Source organism: Triturus cristatus, chromosome 10, assembly GCF_964204655.1.
Source record: "Triturus cristatus chromosome 10, aTriCri1.1, whole genome shotgun sequence".
Classification (NCBI taxonomy): Eukaryota; Metazoa; Chordata; class Amphibia; order Caudata; family Salamandridae; genus Triturus; species Triturus cristatus.
Genome location: NC_140593.1, coordinates 1,065,280,452 through 1,065,300,685, shown reverse-complemented (window position 1 = coordinate 1,065,300,685; position 20,234 = coordinate 1,065,280,452).

Genomic DNA, 20,234 nt, shown 5'->3' with positions numbered 1-20,234 from the left:
CTAACATAACATCTAATACCATGCGGTTCTGTAATGCGACAATTCTAGTAATTTGTAATTCTTCTGTAAGATTCCCAAGTGCAGCAGCAGTTTGATTCCTCACAGCCTCCACGACTCTTGTCAATCTTCGAACCTTCCTACTATTTAGGGCAGCTCCAACAAAGAAAAACAATCCTAAGTTAAAATCAATATACTGTTGCAAACTCGTATCAGTTTGATCAACATCATCAATAGATAGAGTGCGTTTATACCTATTTACAGTTACATTGTTCATCAGCTTCAAATCTTTATGATAAGATGCAGGTGCTAAGAATACAGGAGGTAATAAAAACGCTACATAACATACTCCGGACCAGCCGGCCGGTAAGCGATAATAACCCTTATTCCCACATACAAAGTATGTATTATGGGAGGCTAAGAAAGTACTATTATTTAACCCATCTATATTCAAAATAACAATACAATCACTAACACCAACAGGAATATGACCCACAATCTGGACACACAGGTCCGCTTGAGCTTGCGCCACTTAAATCACAAAGCGCTCTTGTTCTGTAGTGTCTCTGGTGTTCGTGAAGATGTAGGGAATCGATTCATTGTCTGGTCGATATTCTTCCCATTCCCATATTGTTCCATTCGCTTGTGGATAGCCATCTCTATCTTGATGACATTCCCTATTAAGTCTGAAAAGTAATCGTCCCACTGTAGGTTTCCGTGTGGCAAAAAGCAAAGTGTACCATGCTCTACAGGAGCAATTATGAGAAAAAGGAAGAGGTATGAATGGCGTTCCTCCTTTCTTCTGATGAGCTGGCATCATACCACATATCCAACAATTCGTAGCATTCGTGGCAACGTGGGTATGATGCAACATCTGGATGAAAGTGTTATTCAAATAAGACTGACGATGCTTCAGTTCTTGATACGGAAGGGTATAAAAGTAGTGCTCCTCAGGCACTGGAGTAGTCAAAACAAGCAACTCCCGGGCAGGAGTCACATCCTCAACAAACCATGTAGCTATACCAACAATAGCTACAGTAATAATAAAGCCTGTCGCACAAAGAATCTTCTTCTTTTCCATCTTGCAGTAAAAAGTCAATATCTTCCTGAAACTAAAAGGTTGTCAGAACTCTTCCCCTTAGGCAGCGGTTGATTTCTTCACCAGCGGGCCAAGACGGGTGTCGCTACACTAATGCAGGGCTGATCCCCCCCCCTTGCCTCATTGGCTCTCCGTTTCACTAACCTAAGGGCCGTTCTGACAACGTATCTGGATACAGAAAAGAAAAATCACTTCCTCGGTCGAAGATGATATCTCCCTCCTCCGGGGATCACTTGGTCCGGGAAGAGCTCCGCAGTGTCGTTTGCTCCACGGCACGGCCTTTCCCCGCAGTCAGGATTTCTCGATGGTCGGTCAACACAGCAGGATCCACCAATCCAGACGGCACTTTACGACAGTGCAAGGAGTGGATCCAGTTCTTCCGATTGGAAACTCGCACAGCCGTCCTTGTTGCGAGCAGAACTTGCTCAGGGCCGACCCATCTTGGCTCCAGACTGTTCGTCCTTTGGAAAGCTTTCACCATCACCAAGTCACCGGGTCGGAGGTTATGGCCTTCACCTGTGGACCGATCAGGGAGCGCTTCTCGAACCTGTTGATGAATAGAAACCAAATTATCCGTTAACTGTGCCAGATAATCACTCATCATTACACAAGGTACATCATACATTGACTGTGGTTTTGGTGGGCCCCAAATATTCATTGGGCGCCCAAACACAGTCTCATAGGGCGTGAGACCGGTCCGAGAATGCGGTATCGATCTAATTGACAATAATGCCAGCGGTAAAGCATCTGGCCAAGTCAAAGAAGTTGAAGCTTGAATCTTAGCAATTTTTAGCTTCAGTGTACCGTTATATTTCTCAACCAGTCCCGCAGACTGTGGGTGAAACACCGCATGGAACTTCTGCGTTATGCCCAGTCCTTTCAGGACATACTTAATGACATCTGCTACAAAATGAGGCCCATTATCACTCCACAGCAATCTGCAAACCCCATATCGAGGGGAAAACTCCTTCAATAGCATCTTTGCTGTAGTCATTGCAGTATTGTCTTTCGTAGGGTAGGCCTCCACCCATTTACTGAAGGCACAAACCACTACTAGAACATACTTCAGATTGTTACAGCGTTCAAGCTGAATGTAATCCATCTGCAGAACCTCAAAGGGTGCAGTGGGTGTCGCAAACCCTCCTGCTGGAGTTCGTGTACCCTTTCCTGGGTTATACCTCAGGCAAATCATACAGGTCTGCACTACCCTTTTTGCCGTACTAGCGATCTCCGGATGCTCCCAAACTCGTGTGAATAATTTGACAATTGCGTAAGCTCCGACATGCGCTAGTCCATGTGCCATCTGGACCATAGGTTGTACGAAAGCAGTGGGAAACTTCCATTTATCCATCTGCTTACTTCTCCAACACCCTTCATCATCTAATTCTCCATCATTGGACCATTGCTCCCGTTCCTTATCGGAAGCGGTCCTCTGTATCTCCAGCACTTCTCTCCTGGCATCGCGCCATCTTTCTGTCTGTGACTTCACAACATACATTGCAGTAGCACCAGGCTGCATCGCAGTCTCTCGCGCCACCCGGTCTGCTAAAGCATTCCCTTCTCCAACTTTATCAACCACCTTCTTATGGGCACTGCATTTAACTATAGCAATCTTCTTTGGATATGTTAGTGCAGTCAAGAGGTTGTGAACTAACTCCCCATACATTATCTGGGTTCCATGTGACGTTAGAAACCCTCTCTCCTTCCAGAGTAAGCCGAAATCATGCGCTACTCCGAAGGCATAGCGGCTATCTGTATAAACATTCACACGCAATCCTGCACTGAGCTCACATGCTCGTGTTAATGCTATCAGTTCCGCTGCTTGAGCTGATTTCTGCGGTATGCGTGCTGTCTCCACTATTGTTTGTAATGTGGTAATTGCATACGCTGCTGAAGTCGTACCATCTGGTAGCTTCAGGCATGATCCGTCCACCCACAGTTCTCCATCTACATCTGTAAAGGGCGTATCCTGGAGATCAATACGACCCTTTGTCTGTTCCTCAGTCACAAGAATACAGTCATGTGTTTCTCGTGCTTCAGGCTGAGTTTCCGGAAATGGCAACAATGTGGCTGGGTTTAACGTTACACACCTCTTTAACGTAATATGAGGAGCCAAAAGCGTCAACTCATATCCCGTTAAACGGGCACGGGTCAGATGCTGCGTCTTTGTCTGATTAAGCAGGGCATCCACAGCATGGGGAACTAATACCAGCAGCTTGTGAGATAACACAATTCCCTCGCTTTGGCGTATTGACACAGCTGCAGCCGCAACCGAGCGAAAACACCCTGGTAATGCTCGGGCAACAGGATCAAGTACAGCCGAAAAATGTGCACACGGGAGCTGCTTGTCGCCGTGCATCTGCACTAGAACTGATAATGCACATCCATCTTTCTCATGCACATACAGTGAAAAGGGCTTCGTATAATCAGAGGTACCTAACACTGGTGCTGAACAAAGGGCTTGCCGTAATTGCTGAAAGGCAATTTCACACTCATTGGACCAGGGAAGAGGAATCGGAGTGTCTTTTGTCAAAAGTGCTAACAATGGTTTAGCTATGTGTGAGAACCCCAATATCCATTGCCTACAGAAAGAGGCCAAACCCAAAAATGCACGCACATCCTTCTGTGTGGAAGGTGCTGGCGTGTCCAAAATTGCTTGAATACGATCTGGTGTAAGTGCACGCCCCTCCTTAGACAAAAGGTGACCCAAATAAGTCACCTTTGGTCTACAAAATTGCAATTTCTTCCTCGACACTTTGTGATTGTGAGATGCCAAAAAGGAAAGCAAGGATAATGTAGTCTGCTCACACAGCTCAGAAGTGTCAGCCGCCAACAAGATGTCATCGACATATTGTATAAGGGCGACACCGTCAGGCAGAACAAAAGAATCCAATTGCCTTTTCAATGCTTGACTGTAAATACTGGGACTCTCTGTGTAGCCCTGAGGGACTCTGCAAAACCTATAAGACCTATTATTCAAAGTGAAACCGAAGAGATATCGGCTATCAGGGTGAATAGGGATCGAAAAGAAGGCATTTTTCAAATCAATGACTGAAAACACAGTCGCCGTTGGCAGGACCAAAGTGAGTAACGTCGTGATATCAGAAACCACTGGATACTGAGGTATCACTATCTTATTCACCTCTCTTAAATCAATGATAAAACGATAAACCCTGGTGTCGGTATCTTTCTTCAAAATGGGCAAAATAGGACTGTTGCAGACATTGTAGGGAACTTCCTCCACTACTCCCACCTTAATCAAATCCTACACAATCTGTATGAGTGCCTCCTCCCCCTCTTGGGAAATACGATACTGAGGGAGGCGCGGTAATACCGCACCCTCCTGGACACGGACGTGGACCGGCGGGATCACCATCTGTCCCACATTAGTATCTGAAACCGCCCACTAAGAATGGGGAAGAGAGGCTAATGCAGTGTCCTCCACAACCACACACATCCGGTCTGTCAGGGGGTGATTATCGTTCAAGATCACACGTACTCCAGTAGGGGAGCAGCGGATCGTAGCTCTGAAGTGCTTAAGCATATCGAGACCCATAATGTTATCAGGTGTGTTCGGGGCGAGCAAAAACGGACAGGGTGCAGAAAAGTGATCAACATGGAAGGGAAGGGGTCGAGAAAGAGGGCTTCGAGAGAGTGTACCATCAAACCCTACCGATGTAACCATTAAGCCAGATGGGGGAGCCCTCGGAACCAATTGTTTAGATAGTGCACTACGAGTAGCTCCGGTATCAACTAGGAACCGATCAGTAGACCCCAAAACACTTGCTGAAACATAAGGACCCTGCTGATCAACCGGTACTTCAACTGATTCCAACCCCCATCCAACGCAATCCTATGCATGCTGTGAATCATAGTACCCAGGGCGGTCATTCCCAGTCATCTGATACTGATTTTGCCGATCAAACACGTTAGGTCTATCTCGTTGCTGCACGCTAGGCTCAAAACGAGCACGATCACTGGAATGCCCTCTGAAGTTCGAAAAGCCCCCTCTACCTCGCGGTGGTCCCTGGCCACGTCCCTGACGAGATGCATATAATACCGGACATTCTCTGGCCCAATGGCCCGACTGTTTACAATACGCACATTGATTTCTATTAACATCTGATCGACCGGAAGGGGGACCATAAGATCCTCCTCTACCTCTGTCGACACCTCGACGAGGCGGACCATATACTTGTGCTAACATCACCTTAGTTTTCAAGTCTTTTGATTTCTTCTCCTCATGCCCCTTCGCTTCTTTTTCCTGACGCTCATAATACTGAGCCATAGTCAGGAGGGATGCTGGAGACGACGTGGACCAGGAACTTTCACTCGCTTTTAAACGAGCTGCTATTCCCGGCAATAAATTCGCCACATATTTATCGACAAAAAGATGTCGACCCGTATCATCCGTGAGTGACTGACCGCTGAAATCATGAAACGTCTCCTCAAAACGTGTAAAAAAGTCTGAAACTGATTCGTCAACCTTCTGTTTACATGATGCTAACATATTCCAATCAATCTTTTTAGGGGGGATAATTGTTTTCAATTTAGTCAAGATAGCAGCAGGAAGATCTAAAATAAGCTGGGATGGTTTTTGCGCGGGCTTTCTCTCCTTATCCTCATCCTCAATCTCAGACCACCTAGCCTTAAAAGCAGTAACATCATCCACCTTCCGCACAGATCGCCACATATCCGGTGGTAAAATGAGCCCGAAAAACAAATCTATATCTGCTAAGGTCATTGTACAAGAATTCAAGGCCCCTTCGACCTCTTCGTAAAAGGCCGCTGGATTCTTGCGGGGGTCAGGTAATGCATTCTTTAATGCCATAACATCAGCCCTATGCCAGGGAGTATAAACCCAATTATACACAAAATATCCCCTAGCATCGGGGGAAGATATATCTGAACTATTTCCTGCTCCTTTAGGAGGAACATATAAAGGCGCCGCCTCTCGCATCGGTTTAGCATGCACTAGTTCACTCTTATCTGAATGGGAAGTAGATGATCGGTTGCCGCCGGTACGGGAATCCAATTGCTCCGCCTCCCCTGCCTTTAGGCGCGCTTTCTCTTTAAGTTCAAACGCCGCATCCCGCAATGTAAACAGCCGTCGGACCGCATCAGGTACCTTAGAGGGAGAAAAAGTACCGTTACGTAATGCTTTAGCATCTGAAACTACAGCATCAGGCTCAAAAACATCAGAATACTTCCGAAAGGCAGTAATCACATCATGAGAAAAGGTGTCAAGAAAATACAGCTGCTCTTTATCCCGCCAATTTTCCAAGGACTCCAATAATTCGGAAAGAGATAGCTTGCCCTTAAGCGCACAAAGAGAAATTTTCCGAAGCTCACCCATACGGTCAGTTGATAACATGGACCGCGTGTCTACCTTATCCGAGACCAATCCAGAATCCTGCGTTCTCGGGGCGGACACGCCAACATAAGGGGGCGGAGAGCGATCTAATAAATAAAAATCATCTTCAAGATTAGTAAGGACAGGATAAAGTGGCTGGCGGACAGCATACTGACCCGAGACTTGCAACCTACGCTCTTTCTCCTGTCTCTCCGCCAGTTCCCTTTCCTCCCGGCGCTTCGCTTTCTGTGCTCTCACATGATCATTTTTCCGTTGTTCTTTATCAAACAGCGCTTTCTCACGTTTCTCTCGTTCACGCACTTCCTTCACCCATAACCGTACACATTCAAACATGTCTTGCCGAGCACGCCGTTTACACATACACTGTTCCACATACTCAATCTTACGCATATCAAACGATCCATACAAAGGCCATCGCAACTCAGGATCCTTTTTGGTGTATTTCCTCCACACTGTGCTGTACATTATAGAGGAAAGACCATGCTTCACATACATATCCCTATTAGGAGTCCCCTCTGGGGGGGGCTGGAGCAGATTCCTCGAGATTTAACCGGTTTCCAAAACAGCAGCACCACTTACGGAGTGCGCTGAAAGCAGGCATGCACAGAAATAATGCAGAATATGCAGTATTATCAAGAAAATGGCACTTAAACTTTGTGCCGTTCAAATTGTCACAGTTCCGGAGAAATATCTCCACATTACCTGCCTATATGTGTTGCAGCGCATATATTCTCACAGTAATCAATACAAAATATGACCGGTCATCACAAATCAAACTCAAATAGCCAACTCAGGCTTCAAAACTCGGAGCAAGTACCGTACAACGGTTCTTACCAATCAAGAGTGTCCAGATTCCAACTGCCAAGTTCCAAAATTCGCCCAAACGGCTATCACGGCAAACCGACAGAAGAGGTCTCAGTCGAGGACCGGCGCCACCCAGAAGGTCAGTTCGGAAGGGAATGAAGAAACCTCGGGATGCCAGGACTAAAACCGCCGCTGGCAGTGATCACATCCCCGGCCAAGTTCCTCACCTTCGTCACGACCAATCCTTCGAGCATCCGAGTCGTCGATGAGCCCCACGTGACGGGCGCCAATTGAAGAATACAAGCCCCAGCTAGGCCCGCAGAATACAAGGGTTCGCTCTCCTGTAACAAAGGTTAGAAGGAAGTTGGCACGGAAGCTGCAAATACAAAGACAAAGTTTATTAACCCTTAAGGGTGGTCCTACAACCTATACAACACTCTTCAGCATTGCACAGAGTAGTACAAAGAACTTGCGTACACGGTCCCCTTTTATACACAACAGAGGGGCTCATAAGTGGGTGGATACAACATGAAGCAAAGTTCTTTACCTTTTATGGACATTTTCAATACAGAACCAATATGTGGGCGGAGTAACCAATTTCCTGAGCCCGCGAAAACATGGTCAAACAAAGACTAACTGATTACAGATGTGGTCAAGTCTGGGCATGCGCCAGACGGACAAAGGAGCTATTTGTAGACTGTTACTAGGCAGATTACAAGAGCAACTAGCGAAAAGGAAGGACTCTTCTCGTGCACAGCACGTGGAGACATGATAATACAAAATGGAGTCCAGACATTAGTCAACATAAGACAACAGACATTTTCTAAGGAAGGAGAGTTAATGTCTTTAGTGAATGCTTAATCATATCGCTGTTTTAGTTTTCAACAGGAGCCAGTGCATATTCTCCTCCACCCAGGCTGTGCAATACAGCCTGGTGGAGAAAATGCTAAGTGCCCAAGACAACAGGCTAAACCATCATGCACACTTAGAGAGTGCCCACCACTCCTCCCCCTACTCTGGCCAGCCAAGCCCCTCCCCCACCTAAGCCAGTACGGAAAAATAAAATGATAATAACAGTGCGTTATTATTATTTTATTTTTCTATTTTGAGCTGCTCACAGATAAGTGGGGCGATGCTCCTCTGCCTCAATGGAGGAACCGCCACTGGATGCTACCCTGATGTGCGGATGCGTAGCCGACAGGCGTACCAGCTTTGTGGCTCACCACATACCCCTTATCAAACACACTGTCCAAACAAAACGTGGTGCATAGAATAACAAGGGGTGGGAGGAGATCTGTCTCTAGCATACATCTCCAGTGCACCAAATGTAATCTTGAAGGCATCGGGAAGGTTTGGGGTTTGATTGAAGGGAATAACGTCCTGCTGTGGATGGGTGCAGTGTCGATCCTGGTCTGTTTTGTCTTGATGCCTGAGTGGTCCGGTCAGGGTTCATCTATTGTAATTGGGTTTTGTCATCAGAAGTACCTGCTGGCTCTATCTGTGTGTCATCACGTATGCCATCCATTGTCTTTTTATTCCATTGGTTTAGGATACTCTTCATCAAAATGTTTTCCTACTGTGTCTCTTTACGTTTTTTAAGACAGTCACATTTTGAGTGATAAGCTCTACATTGTTTTGCCTTGTGGTGTTCCTGAAGCCTGACTGGCGTACTCTACCTGTGATTCCGGTTCGAAGTGGAGTATGGATTTTCTGCATGGCAAAAATTGTTGGAAGCCATTATTCAAGGCTAAAAGATCTGAGTTTATCAAAACCAGGGGAGCGGTTTCCAGCTTTGCACATAGGCTAGGTTCCCGAGTGTCGAGGGACCTTTTAAAAATGTATCAGGCATAAATGCATATCCCAACTCCTGTATGGTAGTGAGGTTTGGGGAAATGTAAACTTGGATAAGATGCAAGGGACAGAGAACAAATTCCTATGCCAGATGGTACAGGTTCCAAGTGACAGATTTGGTATCCTTGAGTCCTTAGAAAGGTTAGAAAAAGAAAATGCCATATTTCTAAAAGTAACTTTACCATTAAAGAGGATTTTAAATTACAATTCTTTTGAGACCAAACATGATATTGCTGTTTGTTTCCAAACAAAGGTTACCACTTATTAAATGCAATATGTTAACCCAACGTTCTCCTATGGGAGGAGTAGGCCTGACAGCAGTGAAAAACGAATTTGGGAGTTTTTTACTACGAGGACATGTGAAACTTAAAAGTACATGTCCAAATTCTTAAATACAATGCACCCTGCATTATGGGCTGTTTAGGGTCTACCTTAGTGGTGACATATGTATTAAGGGAGGTTTAGGCTTGGCAACAGGTTTATTATGCGAGGTCGAATCGGCAGCTCAGCACTGCAAAGAGGCTGCAACGGCCTGAGACTTTTTAAAGGGTTACTTAAATGGATGGCACAATAAGTGCTACAGGCACATTACTAGCATTTAATTTATAGGCCTTGGGTACATGCTGTTCTACTTTATAGGGACTTTTAAGTAGTGTAAATGTGCCAATTTTACCATGTTTTAAGGAGTGAGCACACGCACCTTAGCACTGGTTAGCAGTGGTAAAGTGCACAGAGCCCTAAAGTCAACAAAAATGAATTTTAGCAATAGGAGAGAAGAAGGCAAACATTTTGGAAGTTAATTACCCTAAAGTCTGTCAGGTCTAACTGTTGGCATTTCCCCCCAATGGATTGCAAAACACCTCCTGATTACAGCAGAGGTGTGTCTGCACCTGCTGGGTTGTCCCGTTAATGGTTGGTGGACAAATCTGGTTTATCATCTTTAATTTTTGTGGTGTGTTTGTCTACTACTGGGTATTGGTATTTTCTTGCACTGTCTTGAGTTTTGCATTGTGGGAGTTAGTGAGCATGCTGTGTGTTTGAGACCTTTTGTTGTCCACGCGGTATGCTCCTTCTTTGTCCCTCTCTTTTTTATATAAGTGTGCACTTAATTTTGCGGGAAGAATTATTTTTTTTCCTCTCGTTTAGCATTATTCACTGTTACTATTTTTTTTTTTATGGTTTGAGTTTATGCGCTGTGCCTCTTGAAATTCACTGTTTCTTTCTCTCAAGGGACCAGGTATGTGGAGCAGCTGAGAGAGTGTGTTTCTTAACAGTGCTGCTCTAAGGTGAGCAGTGAGGGATAACAGCGGCCCTAGCAGCTGAACATGGACATCACATTTCCAGGAGGCTGATCACGTCAACCTCGCTAGTATTGTTGGGGGTGGGGAAGTTTGGACAGAGACATCAGTACTCTGTTGGAGAGTATGTGGAGTCCAGTTTTTATAGTTTGGCTTGACAGCACAGCTGTCACCAGACAACTATGTAAGAATCACCAGGAAATTAGCTTTGGCTCCACCCACATGTTGGGAGTCAGGAGTGCGTGTTTTGATTGGGCAAAAGTTGTGTGATTCCACAAAAAAGTGCTTGTCCTCCACATAGCTGCCATCTTTTTGTTTATTTACCAACCAGCTTGGATTTTCAGGGGCACACACAAGACATTGCAATGCTATTAAAGTGTCTTAGATAACTAGATCATTTATGGTCATTTTCTCTGGCAGCAGCACAGATGGGAGGAAGGCAGTCATTACCTTACATAGATTTTTAGTTCTGGCTAGACAGTGGAACTGTCACCTGACTTTAAATCTATTCCAATATCATTCTACAATTCTTTTCTTCCAGAAAATACACATCCACCCACATTATATCTAGTTGCAATGCTGCACATTACAACATTCCATTAAAACCACATCTATTGCCACCACCAATGCTTGTTTCACTCCATATGACCGAATGTGTAGATGCGTGGCAGACAAACGTACAAATAGAGTGGCTCATCAGTGACCTTCGATCCCAATAACATAAGAGCAGTGAAAACATAAAGGACAACTGTGTATTACATTCCAATAATGCCATCGAGGGCCCCTGTAATTCACCACCAGGCCGAAGGCTGAGTTGTAAGAAAATATAACCAAAATCCCTTGAAGGCTTTGTTGTGCGATAATTGACATTACCAGTCAGGGTATTTTTTTCATATTATGTGATTTGCCGTAGTTAGCATCAAAAGGGAGATTTGTTTCCAAACAGGTGAAATACTATTGAAAACATTATGGGCCATATGTATGAACACATTTCCCCATAGACACAGAATGGGTAAAACCCTTTGATACATCTGGCCCTATATGAAATACTTGACCCTAGCTCAGTATCATCTCTGCTGGGGATTCTCCAGATGTTCGCTTGTATGCCACGCTGCAAGTTCTTAGAAAATTAATTTCTCTAATCTCCCCTGATGATAGAGAGCAATATTAGATCTGATAGATGCATGTTTCCATATGCTTTGCTTCAGCATCAGCAAAGATCCTGAGGCTTTTCAGTATATCTGGTTCTCAATGCTAACACTGGGCTGCTGACTGCACCTAGGATAAGCCCATTGCAGCCTGAAAGAACAGTGCTGAATTTTTCAGGTCTTTTCCAGCAGGGCTAGACAAAAAAAGTTCTGCACGTTTGAATGCAGTATATTGTAATTTCTGGAGGACTGGCGCAATGTGCCAATTCCACCCTAAAACGATGCACTGTGAATAGCTTCTTCCTAGCAGTTTTTCCTGCTCTGAGGTTTTCTTGAGTGATATTCAAGGAGCCAGCAGGACAACATAACAAAGGTGCACAACTATGTGTGGATGGGAAACAGTCTTTACAGCCCGGTCATTACCACGCAATACTTTTACCATGTATCCATTTCCACACATATCCCTTTACCATGCACATTTTAACCATGCATGCCTTTACAACGAAAATGTAAGTACTTCATAGGTAAGTGTGTGTGTGTGTATATATATATATATATATATATATATATATATATATATATATATATATATATATATATATATATATATATATATATATATATATATGTATTACCTACTGGCAGTCGCCAGTAGGTAGTTATAGTTAGGACCTATAGGAAAATCCGCAACATTCTATTTGGGATAACGTTGGCGCCGATTGACGAATCTTCGCAAACTTTTCCAAACTTTTGGCCAGCTCCATTCCGCTCCTATCCTGAAAAGTTCACGGTGATTCGTCAAGCGGGGGCCGAGAAAAACGGGGTGTCCCAAAACGCGTTTTCCTCATGTATTTTCCCTGTTGACGCAGCTACAGCCCGAACTGCTGAACGGAATTACACCAAATTTGGCAAAGAGGTAGTCCTCAGTTCAGACTCGTGCCTTTTGCTTAAATGTTGTAAATCCGTTCAGTAGTTCCTGAGAAAATTAGAGTTAAAAAGATAGATATATCTGGGCGGAGCCTAACCACAGATCTCATTGTGAGATCTGATTGGCTGTCAGTACTTCATCCAAGAAGTGTTGGCAGCCATCTTGGGACCAATATACATGATAGCACCTCATTAAAAAGCATTGCAGTTAATAGATGGTTTTAAGACTTTAGTTACATTATAAATCATTTGTTGATGGTACCATACTCATTTTAGGAATTGTGGTGTGTTTGAAGGTGATTTTACCATGTGAAAAAGCCTTCTGCTGTGATATCATGAATTGTGTTTGAGAGAAAACTATTTCCTCATGCTTTTCCCACAGAGGTTTGGAAGGTGATCTATAAGCTAAACTGAGAGCATATTTTCTGTAAATTCACATTATCTTTCTCAGTCATGTGAGAATGTAGTCTGACATTATCAGTAAAACATGTATATCCAACAAGGGCAGAGACTGTCAGTTGATTCCTTTGTGTTCTACTGCAGCTTCCCAGAGTGTTCTAAAGAACAACTAGAGCGCTAACAGTCCTACTTATGACAAACGTATTGCACACCTGAAGCCTTCTTGATTGGAATAAAGTGGTAAATGAGGAAATTAGGAAACTTCATAACAAATAAGCCTCCCAAAATGGCCACCAGAGACAAAAGAGCCCAAATGTAGCACAAATATCACCCAGATGTAGCCCAAGTATAGCCCAATGACAGAATGTCCCAGAGTGTTCTAACGAACAACTAGAGCGCTAACAGTCTTACTTATGACAAAAGTATGGCACACCTGAAGCCACCTTGATTGGAATAAAGTGGTAAGACTTAAAACATTTAATTTACAAAGGAACAAAATGAGGGGGTTCATTTTGCCATAGACATTATGATTGATTAGTGCTGCAGAAAGAAAAATTAGGGCACATTTTGACTTCTCAAATCCTCTTCTATTTCATAAAAAATTCTGACATGCAGACTGAAACATGCACTTTGAATACCAGCAGCAGAATTCCGTGGTGAGCTGTAGCTTTACTACAGTGATCTAATGAGCAACTAGAGTGCTAACATTCAGAATTTATGGCAAATGTGTGACATATCTGAATACCTTCTTGATGGAATCAAAGTAAAAAACTGAAAGCATTTCCTACTGAGGAGACTGCAGTAAATGAAGAAATTAGGAAACTTTATAACAAATAAATCTCCCAAGATGGCCACCAGAGACAAAAGAGCCCAAATGCAGCACAAATATCACCCAGATGTAGCCCACATGTAGCCCAATGACAGAAGTGTGCAAAACACTTATTTTTTGTGTATTTGCAGTTTTATATAGAGCACACTTGTCAGGTATTGGAGGGCTTTACATGAGCATTGGTTACATCACACAAGATCAAATTCATTTTGGTTGTAGACATGGGGAGATTAAGTGATTTGATCAGAGTCACAGAATGTTGAGCTGAAGCAGAAACTCCAACCTGGTTCCCCAGTTGCAAAGTCTGCAGCTCTGGAAGTAACACCGCATCCTCTCCCCTAAGTGCAACATTTAATCAAGTGGTCAACTGGATAAAAAAACATAAATATTACAAATAATTTAAAAGTTCTTTGTCGCTATTTGAAAAATCAGAAAATATGCCTTCATTTTCGTTTTTTAGAGCACTAACCATACTTTTGATGCAAATAAGACCCTCTCATATATGTAATTTCTAAAGGAAATGCTCTAGGTATTACAGTTTTGATTACATCAAGATGACTTAAGGCGTTCTACACTCTGAAAATTGAAGGCAGGTTGGAGAGTGCAGAGGCAACAATTTGACCACGCTGGGCAGGCAGGAAGGGCAGTGGCAGCACAACAGACTATCGAGGGCAGTGGAAAGGGGGGCAGGGGCAACAAACCAACAATACAGGACTGCCAAGAGAGGCTGTGGCAATATAATAGACCATTGTGGGCAGAAGGAAGAGGCAATGGTAGTACAACCATACATGCCAACAGACCCGTTTCAGCCAGGAAACGTCCAATGTTTTTAAGCTCAAATGGGCTTTATTTGATCTGTCTCCTGTCTACAATCTCCTCTTTTTCAGTGTATCTCAAAGGGGAAAATCAATACCCCAGTTTCTTTTCAAAATCTCCCTCTTACCAAGTTCAAAATGTTTGCAAGTATGGTACATTGGATCATAGTAGGCAGGAGGAATTGGGGTAGGGACATGGACTCGGATAACAGAGGACAGGAGGGACATGGAGAGGTGCACCAAACTGACCCTACAGGGCAGGCATCAGGGTTTGCAGCAGCACAATACACCACACAGGGCATGCGGGACGGGAGTGCAGCACAACAATCCATAGAAAGCAATAGGGAGGGGACAGGACCATGCACATGGACAACAGAGAACAGAGGGGAAAGAGGCAATGGTAGCTAGCTGCCCATAATAGACAGACAGGAGAGAAAGCTGCAGCATAACAGACCATAAAGGGCAGGAGGGACAGATCAGGGGCATTACAATGGAACAGACAAGCCAGGAGGGAGGGAATAGGGGTCTGCACATGGAAACAGAGGGCTGGGGGCAAGGGGGCAGGGCAGGAGCAGCAAGATGACCATGGAGGTCAGGCAGGATGGGCACTAGAAACAAGACACACCATGGAGAGCAACAGTGAGACTATGATGGCATACACACAGACCATGGAGGGAAGGTGGGGGGGGGGTCAGGGGCAGCTAGCTGACCACACAGGGAAGGTGGGAGGGGCCATGGCAGCACAGAAGACCATGCATGGCAAGCGGGACCATGGAGGATAGAAGGGAGGGTCAGGACCTGGGCACAGACAAGAGAGTTCAGAGGAAGGGGCCTCACAACAGACCGCGCGGGGCAGGCAGGAGGAGCAGTTGCAGCACAACAGACCAGGGAGGGCAGAAGGGTGTGGTAGTAAAATGGACCATGGAGGACAGGAGGAAGGGGATAGGGGCATGGCATGTGGACAGGCAGGGTGTAGGTGGCAGGGACAGGTTACAGTCATCTGACAATGCTAGGCAGGTGGGAGGGGAGTGGCAGCTCAACAGAACACTCAGAGTAGATAGGAGTGGCAGGTCCATGGAACATGGTGGGCAAAAAGGAGGGAGCAGGGGCATGCACTAAGACATCGGAGGGCAGGGGGAAGGAGAATAGGGGCAGCAAGCTAAGCACAGAGGCTAAGCAGGAGGTCAATGATGGGCCATAGAATTGGGCAATGGAGGGCAGGAGGAGTGGACTGGTACATCATGCTAAATGGAGGGCAGTGGCAGCACATCAGACCATGCATGGCAGGAGGGAGGAGGCTAGTCCATGGATTCAGACAATAGAGGATAGTGGATGGGGCAGCAAGCTAACTGTTCAGAGAAGGTGGGTATTAGGAACTTTATTGTTTTTAAAATGTGTGTCTGTGCGAACTACTTCAAATATGAACAAGTATGCAGCATAATCTCACTTTTATTCAGGAAGAAGAGGATGTTTGTGACTGTGACTCCGGGCTCACTTGGCAGAAACACCCCCTGACCCTCCACCCTCCATCGCAAAATGTAATGACTGTGAAAAGGGTAGGTTGGACGCCAGGGCCGGACTGGGAACCAAAACCGGCCCTGGCAAAGTGCTCGGATGCCCCCCCCCGCCGATTTTGTTACAGGGCCGATTTTGCCAAAACCGGCCCCCACCCATGCGGCCGACCGGGGGATTGCCCGGTGCCCGCTACGGCCATTCCGGCTCTGGTGGACGCAGTGTTATATAGAACATAGTCCTGAGAGCACGATTGAAAATGAAAACTAGATATAGTATATGGTATAAACTATGCACCAAAAAGTGTGATATAAGATGAACCGGGGCGTGAAATATAATATGCAATACATTGTGCGCAATGACAGATTCATTGGAGAGCGAGAGATAGCATAGGCACTAGCGCGTGCTATGCGATATGCGCCTTGGAGTGTAATATGCACAGGGCAGTGTTGTGTAACCTAACTAGTCTCTAAAGTTGTAATATAAAATATGTGCTGGGGAGTGTAATGTTGCATAGGCACTGTGACAAAGATATGGATCCCAGATTGTAATATCTATGGCATAGCGCTGTGCGTTATAACATAGGCATCGAGGAAGGCACATTAGATGGGGCAATATAACCCTTGCGAAGGCAAGTGTAGCATGACATATTCACGGGGTGGTGTTACAGTGCACATGGGCTAGTGAGTGTCATAGCATACGTACTAGCTGGTGGAATACAACACAGAGGTGTGTGGCACTCGGCGGGCACTGGTGGGTGTAACACAGCATTGGGCTCAGCCAGGAGCACGCTGTGACTCTCAAGTGAGGTTCGTCTCCTTTCCAGAGAGTAAAATAAAAAGTATTACACATCCGGCGGTGGATGTGTGTTTTATTAACCGTGAGGGGGGTTTCTTGCATAGTTTGGTCACATTTTTGTCGAATCCCCTTTGAATGGCTTGGTGTGCGTGTGTATTAAATGTGCCCGTCAATAGCTACCCATGTTTGTATAAATAAATGGCAAGGGTGTCTACTTGGAGAGTACCCACCAGGGGCGGCGCCGGGATTAGGCACGGTAGGGCATCAGACATGTCAGAGCTTCACTAGCGGTGTAAATACATTCCACGTGGATTCATTGTATGCATAGTCGCCTTTTAATGAATATCACGCAACGCGTCATGGTGATAGGTACATGCGGTTTGTCCAGCATGTCCTGGGTGTTTCTATAAATATATATTTAAAAAAAAATGATTTTAAAAGAAGGCCGGCCCCGGGGGATGGGGTCCCCGTGGCCATAAGTGGCCTGAAGAGGGGGGCAATGCAGCCCCCCTCCTAAAGAATAAAAAAAAAAAAAAGGCCATGACCCGGGGATTGGGGTCCCCGGGGCCGATAAAGGCCTTGGGAGGAGGGCCCCCTTCATAATTTATATTTTTCAACAAAAAAAATTAGGGTGCAGGCCCTGGGGGATTGGGTCCCCAGGGCCAATAAATTAGAAAAAGAAGGGGGGCCACACAGCCCTTCTTCTTAAAAAGTAAAATAAATAAAAGACCGGCATCGCGCCGAAGGCCACGCCCCCTCCTTGCAGTACTCTGCAAACGCGCCCCCTGGCCAGTTGTAAGTCCCCTTCAATACTGAGGGTCCCTGAGGGCCAACTAGCCCAACAGGTATCTCCAGTATGCGCCAGGGAGCTGCGTTGCAGACAGGTGTTCTGAGGCCACGCCCCTTTTTACACCTCTATGCAACGCAGCTCTGTGGCGCTTACTGGAGGTACCTAGTGGGCTAGTTTGACCCTAGGGACGCTTAGGATTCAAGGGGACTTAATCTCTCAACTTAGAATGGCCACAGGGCGCGTTTACACAGTGGTGAAGGGAGGGGACGGGGCCTGAGGTGACGTGTGCAAACACGCCCTTTGGCGCGTTTTAAATGGGGGAAATAATTCCCTTTCAATCCTGAGGGACCCTGGTGGCCAACTTGCCCACCAGGTGCTTCCAGTAAGCGCCACTGCTCTGCGTTGCAGAGAGGTGGTGCAGGCCGTGCCCCTTTTTACACCTGTCTGCAATGGCGCTTACTGGACGTACCTAGTGGGCTAGTTGGACCCTAGGGACCCTCAGGATTCAAAAGAACCTATTCTCCCAACTAAAAACGGCCACAGGGCGTGTTTACACAGTGGTGAAGGGAGGGGACGGGGCCTGAGGTGACGTGTGCAAACACGCCCTTTGGCGCGTTTTAAGTTGGGGAAATAATTCCCCTTCAATCCTGAGGGACCCTGGGGGCCAACTAGCCCACCAGGTGCTTCCAGTAAGCACCACTGCGATGCGTTGCAGAGAGGTGGTCTAGGCCGTGCCCCTTTTTACATCTCTCTGCAACGCAGCTCTGTGGTGCTTACTGGAGGTACCTAGTGGTCTAGTTGGACCTTAGGGACCCTCAGGATTCAAGGGGACTTAATCTCCCAAAATAAAACGGCCACAGGGCGTGTTTACACAGTGGGGAAGGGAGAGGACGGGGCCTGAGGTGACGTGTGCAAACACGCCCTGTGGCGCGTTTTAAGAGGTAGTTTTAATCCCCTGTGGCGCGTTTTAATCCCCTGCCCTATTATATACTAGGGGCTTACAGAGGAGGTCATGCTAATCACAGGGGGACCCCAACGCATAGTGTTCCCTAGTGTAAGTAGGTGTTTTCACTGTATTCTGAGTGTCTTTTAACATAGCACTGGCTCTAGGACTGGTTAGTCAGACTCAGTTACCACCAGTATCCGTCTGAAAAAGTTGAGGGTACAGGATGATTTTGCAACAAGGCTTCTTTCTGCTCTTCTGTTTGTTCTTTCTGCACGTTATCCTTCTTCCTGCACTTTTCTTCGTCTTTGAGGACTTCTGTTGCTTCTTTCTGCATTTCTTTTTTTTCTTTCTGTGCGTTGTTTCTTCTTTCTTCACATGTCCTATCTCTGTAGGCATAGTTAGAAATTAGCATTTAAGGTTTTTTAAATGTCATCAGTGATGTCATTTGAGATGTCATCAGTGATGTCATGAGTGATGTCATGAGTGAGGTAATATGTGACGTCATCAGCAGTGCATTGCGGGCGCGCAAGTTATAGTTAGCTGAACTAACTATAACGGGGGAATTTCAATGGTTTTGTACGAGTGAAAAGTCCAGCTAGCTATAACGCCCCTGAAACCTATGGTTTTTTCACTGAATATATATATATATGTATACCTATAAATATATTACCTACTGGTGGTCGCCAGTAGGTAGTTATAGTTAGAAACTAGTTTCCATAGGAAAAGCATTTTTTGATTTGCTAATAACTTTTGCGTTGTTTGACGAATCTTCCTGAAATTCTCCCAAAAAAAGTCTATCCAGGTCAGCTCCTATCCTGAAAGTTTGGGGGTGATTCGTCAAGCGGGGGCTGTGAAAAAAGGTGGGTCCCAAAACTCGTTTTCTCCATGTTAATTTCCATAGGAAATTTTGCGATGAGCTACAGCTTGAACTGCTGAGCGGAATTACCCAAATTTAGCAGAAAGGTAGAGCTTAGTTTAGAAAGCGACCTTTTTTTTTAAAATGGTGTAAATCCGTTCAGTAGTTTTTGAGAAATTCTAAAAATAAGAGTCAAAAAATCTATTTCCCATAGGAAACTTTGTGCAGGGCTACAGCCGAAACTACTGAACGGAATTACTCCAAATGTGGCAGAAAGTTAGTGGGTCAGAAAGCGAACTTTTCAAAAATGGTGTAAATCCATTCAGTAGTTGCTGAGAAATTAGAAAAATAAAAGTTTCGATATCTGGGTGGAGCCTAAGTTGCGTGCGCGAGCTTCACTGTGATTGGCTACTAGCACTCCAAACCAGGAAGTGTTGGCAGCCATCTTGTGGCTCGGTAGAAGCGAGTCACCCGAAAACAGAGAAACAAAGGTATAAAACAAGAGAAGGGGGCAGGGTAGAAAAACCCTGACCCACTAGGTCTGCTCAGGGGGTTCAAGGAGGACCCCCAGGGCCTAAAAAATCATTTAATAAAAAAATCGGCAAAACTTTGCGCTGGGGTCGCGGGTTCTGGCACTTTATTTTAATGAGGCCCTTGGGTGGGCTAGGTTGCGGGGCTTTTCTTGAAAAATATTAGCAGGGGCTCGCAGGGGGTGCGGGGGTCCTCTGGGTTCACTTATGTTGGGAGGGGGGTTGCGCGGGCCCCCTCCTGGAGTCTTCTATGTGCTTGTA